Below are 8048 nucleotides of genomic sequence, written 5' to 3'. Positions count from 1 at the left end.
TTGTATACGGAGCATATCCTGAAAATCATAATGATGGAATGATCATTAACATCAAACTGGCAACCATGAAATTGGAGGGTCACCAAGGAAACTGTCAACTGTCTCAATTCAGTTGGCCCTACCACTTATGTGATTCATGAGAATGGCCAGGATCTTACCCATGTCCCACACGGCATGTTGGTGTAACGAACTTGTTGGTATCAGAAAGGGGCTGTTTTAGATAGAATCAAGGAGCGACTTCTTTAACCTCTTGTTCTCGTTGGTACAGAACAACTTCTCTTAGGATTTTTGAAAATTCGTTCTCTTCCTCTTCTTTCTCTCACTATATCTCAGGGAGTATTTATTATTTGAAAAGAATGGTTTGAGGTTGGGGGGTATTTATTATTTGAAAACTCACTAATAACTGAAAATTGTTAACACTTGTAACCTGACTAAATCAAACAAACAAAAACATACATGGAGTTGCATGGGAAATACTTTTAGCCAAGCTAAGCCTAGATAGGGGCGGTACTGGCTTTTTTGTTCCTAACATCTTGCCATGCATTACTTTGATTGCTCAGTGTTTTTGTTCTCCAGGGCAGGACTCTTCTGCTGTTTTATTTGTTCATTTTCCTATGTGCGTATCCCTGTGGGCTCTTTTCTGACGTAAGCATGCACACATGAGAAAGGAAAGATGGCGGCGGCGAGAATGTATAATAAAAAACAAACAACAATGTTGTTTAAGTTTCACAACAACACACTGTCGTGTATCCCACACATGCACACGCATGTGTTTACACGCATGTGTGCGTACGCAATGAGAGAGAGGGCGGTGCTTGGAGCGTATTTAAATATTATCCTTCACTGTTATGTGGAAAAAAAGTGAGAACAAAAAGAAACATACATTGCTGGCCAACGTCTTTGTTGGAAGCAGCACAAAGGGAGAGAGAGAGAGAGAGAGAGGGAAAAAACTTACGGATTTAAATTTAGGGACCTTTTTCTAATCGATGTGAGTGATTCTTCAATTTTTATTTTTTATTTTTTACTTTTTAAAAAAAAAATTTCTGGTTTACGATTGAAATATGGTTTTATTGCTGAATTTTTTGAATTAAGTTAAAATTTCAGATTATGAATTCGAATTTTTAAAATTTAATTAATTTAAATCAATATTATTAAAATTAGATTATAACTTAAGTTAAATTCTATACATTTTTAAAATTTTCTCTTAAATATTGAATATTAATTAATGTACATTTTGATTATTATATAATTTAAAGTAATTCAAATTTTGAATATTATTTAATTTAAAATAATTTGAATTAGTGAAATTTATTCCTTCAAAAATTAAAATTTACATAAATTAATTAAATTCATTTAAGTTTATTAAGATTGGACCATAGCTTGAATTAAATTTTAAATATTTAAAAATTAAAGTATTAAATTGCAATTTGACTTAAAATTTGAGCCCATTAAGGAATTGTGTAGATTGTTCTAAGAGTAAGAAGGATGTGTAATTGTGATGAATTTAGTATTTTATATCTCTTTATAGAATGGTGATTGTGAGATTGCATTTATATCATATGTATATTATCATTTAATGAGAATTAAGATTGAGATAATCGGTGCATTGCCTTTGGTTTCCTAAAAATATATTTCATAGGTGTTTTGACTTGGGTTTCCTAAAAGTAACATAGGTGCTCTACCTTAAGACAAAAAAGGAATACAATGTTCTGTTTTGAAATCATCTTAAAAAATGTGTAGGTGCTTTACCCTGTATATTCCTAAAATGAACATAGTGCTCTACCTTGATTTTTCTAAAAATGTATATAAACAAGAAGTTATGTTCGTTCACGTTATTATTCATGAAAAACACTTCTTGCAAAACATCTTAATTATGTTACTTTAAATTCATGATCTTACCTTTTTTTTTTTTTTTTAATGCTTCAATTTAACTATATTTCATTGTTTATATAAATTTAAAATTTTCAAATTTGGTAAGAATATGATCCCACTAAGCATGTAAAGCTCACCCCATCTTCATAATATTTGTAGGACGCATAATTTAGTTAGGGAGTAAAATAGAGTAGAGATCTAAGCACCTGTCTAGTCGTAATTTTCTTTTTTAGTTATCTCCGATGAAAAAAAAAAATGTATAGTAAAAGTATAGATGATAGTTTAAATTATTGTAATGACATTTAACATTTTATTGGATTTATTTTATAAATATATGATTTTGTGTTATATGATCTTTTATGAAATTGTGATTGTGAACACTTAAATTATAAGTCATAACCTAGGATATAAAGTCAGGTCTAGCCAACCTAGGTACTGGATTTTAGGGCATGATACACACGACATGTGCACATCATCAAGATCATATGTTGAGAAATTGTATCTTAAGGATAGTGTGTTGCAAATCTTCTGTATAAGAGATATCTTCTACATGAATTGAGAGTACTGCTTTCACAATCATCTTAACAGGTGTGACGTTTTATTTATTTTTATTAATTTATCTAATATGAATATTTTTGATCACATTGTTTCCAACAAAAACTCTATGCTATATGAGAGGGCACAAGATGCCTCATTGCATATTTCCTTATGAGCTAGTGTTGATTTGATAAATTGATGAAAATGTTTAGTTATCCCATGGATCATGATGTCTATACTATTTACGTAAAACTACATTTAAAAGTTAGCCAAGTCCATAAAAATGAGTCCAAGAGTTAGGAGCCATTAAGTATCAAGCACTATATCACATCTATTGAATCCTGTGAAATTTACTTGCTGAATAGTAAATTAAAGTTGAGGACATTCCATTGTTGTTCATTGTCTTATCATTAACGACTGTTACACAAAGCTCTCCTTAGAATTATACTCGACAGCTTAGATGCTTAGCGAGCTTTGCATTTAAGAAATTTTGATACTTTCCAAATTAATGAGCATTGTCACATGTACCTTTTTAATTGTTCATCATGCCTGCATGGTTTGCAGTGCAATTGACCTTATTAGGATATAAAATTAGATAGTTGGATTGTCAACAGATTATAGAGGCTACTCATCTTGATTGTTACCCCTTTCGACCTCTTCATCGAGTTTTCTCAGTCTCAACAATAGTTGTCTCATCACCAATAATATAAAATTGTTGCACCTTGCAGTGATAATTAGTAGAAAACTTTTCATCATAATTATAATACAATCCTTTCTTATGCCCTTCATTTCGGCCCGAGTGAAGCATTTAAAGTTAGATGTTGTTATCTTGCTCATCGCGTTTGTAGCTAATGGGGTTGGTATCCCACAACTTACAGCTCTGAACCTTAAATTTTTATACAACTAAATATATTTTTCATCAAACAATCGCTCCAATGAAATAACTTGAAAAATTGTTAAGGGCTTTTGGTTTTTGACATTTCTACAAATGTTATCCTTAAGTCATTCAATGAAAAAGCTAATTAGGTAACTTGTCATTCAAACTTGAATTGATAATTACGTCAGAGTTAGTATCTTTAAGGTACTTGAGATCCATAGAGCTATCATCAAACTCCATTGGTCCGAATCGTGATGTCAACACCTCCAAAAAGGTCCTCTAAGAGATAACATCGTTATGTTCTCCAACTAATAGTACCACCAGATCGAGGTCTTCTTTTTTCAAGTGGAAGGAAGCTACCTTCACATGTTGATTCGATGTAATTCGATGAAAATTTAAAGACGTCTTTTCTTAGTTTAACTAGGTACCAAATCGATGCCGTCAAAGTATGAAAATTATAGCTATAAGGTGCGTAACTAGGTCATGACTCCACCTTCACCATTGTCATCTATCTAGTCAACGTTTTCATGTCTTATAATTAGGTCATGTGTAGAAATTTATGTATTGTGGGCACGTGCGACAGATTTTTTTTATCTTTATGAAGGATGAATCCATGTTGTCAATCTTCTGAATAATTTATTGTAAAAGATCTGCTTGGTTCATGTTTGTAGCCTTCTTCTTTTTCGATCGAGTGTGCACCATAAATTGTGGAAAAATTATTTAACACTAATTGTAACAAACCTATTATAATTGATACTAAAAATGAGTTGTTTTACATATATCTAAGGATTGAAATCTTATTAGATGATGAATTTAATATCTTGTTCTCATTAAAGAGAGAACAAAATCTTTTAGAAATTATAAAAGTTCATTCATAATCATAAAGATGCTTGTGTGGTATGTTTATTCTCCATAGGACTCCTACTCCTATTTTAATAACAATACACAATATAATATTTTTCTACTCTTCTACCCATTCTTTGGTAATCACGTAAATCTTAGCTTATTTATAGGACTTAATTCAAAAAAATAAAAATAAAATAAAATAAAAAAACTAACTCAAATTCAAAAGAAAGTATAGATACTAAAGTAAACAATACACTTATCTTGGATGAAAAGAGATGGCTTATAATCTTGAAAACCCCTTAAGAATATACCCCAACTAACCCAAAAGCCCAATCTATAATAAGACCCATGGGCCCAAGCAAGTCAATAGGATTTGAATGCAAATTTGGAGTGCAAGCCTCTGGCAGGGTGGCTCATGTCACCACCCCTCTCTCTCTCATCTATAAGGGATAATTGTACATATTGGAATTGCAAAAGGCGTTGGTAGTAACATGGCCACCAACTAGGCACATGCCAACAAGCTTATATAATAAATGAGGTCTTCAAAGTCGTTGTGACGAAAGTGTAAAGAATGTGAATAGGTGATGATACCATTGCTGTCCAAATCTTTACAAAAGTGATCAAATTTTAAGATCTCTCTCAAGATTTTTTCAGACAACGGTAAAGAAAACGGCGGGTAATGATAATCCGGTTGTTGTGTGAAGGTAGAACAACCATTTCATCCCTCCTAAGTGGTGAAATTACTTATTTTACTACTTATTAAAGTGAATCCATGATGACATGTCCTCTAGCCATTTAGATCATACCACATGGTAGTGTTTTTCCTTAAAGTTGCCATAAATTAAAAAATTACTAGGCTAACCTCTATAAATAGAGGCTCGCCCTTATCATTTGAAACATCTAAAGCTAGCAATACACTAAAAGATGAGAAAGAGAGTTAGCAACACATTTGCTACTCCTGAGAGACTTGAGAGTAAGAGTATGAAAGTGAGAGTGAAATTAGTGTGTACCTCATCCATCCAAACCGTCCAATCCTATCCACATTATAAACCAAGCTATCCAACTGTCAAAGGTCAAACGAGTATGATCGGGATTTGAGATCTATGATTATATTTTTCTCAAGAGAATGTCTTAGCACTCTTCCTATTCTCGTATCTCCCTATGCACTAGTGACAATCTGGCCATCTCGATTATTTTTCCTTATTTACATTTTACATATCTTCCCTCTCATATACTCCCTATTAATGGTTTAAGTGATATTTTTATTGTATGTTTTGTATCTTACTGAATATTCGGATCCTGTTGCATGGGAAGTCAAGTCTTGCTTGAACAATTTTTTATTTTGATCATTCACATACTGTATTTTTTTTTTTTATCTGTCCTAGCAGTCATTTTCCTTAAACTCATTCTAGGTTGAGATATTGTGATATCCCTAGTTATTATTTAAGGGGATAATGGCATAATAGTTAATATTTTTATTGCATCATGCATATATCATATTTGCTTCTCTTTTATTTCATCTTTAGTTGCTACCATCTCATCTAATTATACCCTAGGTTAAGACATTGCAATTTCCTTAGTGGTGATTTAGGAGAGTAGTGACTCATAACCAATTTTTGATACTATCGGTAACCAGGATAATCTATTAATATAAGGCTTTTTGAAACCTCAATAATCCTTAAAAGATCTCAAATCCTGTAAAGTTTGTACGCGAGCGATTGAGGGTGCCTAACCCCTTCCTTAATCATCATTGAGGTCCTTACCCAAAATTCTCAGTTGCAAACCTTATCTAGGAGTCATCTTAAGTTGATGAGTATTCAAATTTTCAACCTAATGCGATTTTACAAGTTTAGCTGACTGTAGATTCTAAGCTTCCCTTCACTAATGGTGACTCCAAATCTTTTAAACATACCATTCCAAGTACATGCCATACCCATAAAAAAATAAGCAACCATACGCAAGATACATTTTTTTCAACTTGCACCCACCTCGTAGGGACGACATCCACAAAAAGCGAACTCTTTAAATTCCAAGTGTGTGGGCTCGCCTCGTGTGGATGACTCATCCCCCCCCCCCCCCTCACACACACACACACAAAAAAAAACATCTACAATGGATAGTGGTATATTATGAAATTGCAGAAGGCACCAATGGCAACGTGGCCACCAATCAGGCTATGCCAACAAAGCCATATAGTAAATGAGGCCCTCAAAATCGTTGTGACGAATAGTGCAGAGATTGTAAATATGCAGCTATCCCATTACCTCCTAAATCTTTGTAAATTAGTCAGATATCAGAATCTCTCCCAATATTTTTTCAGATAATAATAAAGGAAAATCGACAATTAAGCAATAATTCACTGGTTATCTGAGGGTAGAACAACCATTTCATCCCTCGTAAAGGGTGAAATTACTTGCTTCACCACTTATTGAAGTCGATCCATGATGCTACACGTCCTTTGGTTGTTCATATCATGCCAAATGGTAATATTTTCACTTCAAGTTACTACAAGTTATAAGATTATTGAGCCAACATCTATATATAGAGGTACATCCCTCTCATTTGAGACATTTAGAGTTAGCAATATCTTGGGTTTTAGAACACATAGAGTGAAGAGAGAGAGAGAGAGGGAGTTAGTGATACACTTCCTACTGTTAAGAGACTTAAGAGTAAGAGTGTGAAAATGAGAATGAAATTAGTATGCCCCCATCCATCTAAACCATCAAATCCTGTCTGCAGTAGCAACTAAACTATCTCAACCATCTAAAAGTAATGGAATAGGGTCAGGATTTAAGATCTATGATCATCTTCTCCTCAGAGGAGTGTCCTAACTCTCTTCTCACTCCTATATCTCTCTGTGCATCAACGACAATCTGACTATCCCCTTTATTTTCTCTTGTTTATAATTTGCATATCTCCCCTCTCATACACCCTTGTTAATAGTTTAAGCGATTTCTTATTGTATGCTTTATACCTTGTTAAATATTTGAATTCTGTTGCATTAGAAGTCAAGTCTTGCTTAAACCTTCTTTTATTTTCTTCTGGTCATTTGTGTATTGTATTTGTTTCTCTCTTTTAATAATCATTATATCCTTAAACTCACCCTAGGTTGAGACATCGCGATCTCTTTAATGGTTATTTAAGGAGATAATGGCATAGTAGTTGTTAATATTTTTATTGCATCATTCATATATTACATTTTCTTTTCTTTTCTTTCGTATTCGATAGGTACTATCTCCTTCGAACAAACTCTAGGTTAAGACATTACGATCTTCTTAGTGGTGATTTAAAAGAGCATTGGCTTAATAGTAGGCTTCTGACACCGTTGGTAACTAAGCTAACATATTAGTATAAGTCTTTTTGAAATCTCGATAAACCTTAAAGGATCCTATATTCTGTCAAGTTGTGCACGGGTGGTTGATGGTGCCTAATCCCTTCTGTAATACCCCGGTTTTCATAACCCGAATTTAGTACTCATTTTTTGAAAATCTGAGTGTTAACCTATAAAGATAGTCCAAATTTCACATATAAATATATTTTTTCTTTTTCAGGGTGAGCACTGCAGCGGAAGATAGATAAGTCAAGCATAAAGGAAAGTTTAAATACACATTCATGATATACGAGCGGCTACCCATATAGCTTATGCAAACCAATATCTCCAATTTCACAAATATATGCAAGTACAAAACTAATACAAATAAAATCTAGATTCTATAGCCACAAGATTATCCGGCTCCTTATTCTCTCATACGCATCAACCTATGCATCATTTACGTCTCCTGCAACAACTGAATATACTTCGATAATATCAATAGCTATCTCAGTGAGATATACCCCTCAAGATTTACCCAACCATCACAATAGTTAAATATAGTTTTATCAAGATAGGTCTATGTTAAATCATTCATAATGATCA

Source organism: Magnolia sinica, chromosome 4, assembly GCF_029962835.1.
Source record: "Magnolia sinica isolate HGM2019 chromosome 4, MsV1, whole genome shotgun sequence".
In the NCBI taxonomy this organism is placed as follows: domain Eukaryota; kingdom Viridiplantae; phylum Streptophyta; class Magnoliopsida; order Magnoliales; family Magnoliaceae; genus Magnolia; species Magnolia sinica.
The sequence above is the reverse complement of the archived record's forward strand: the minus strand, read 5'-3'. Positions refer to the sequence as shown.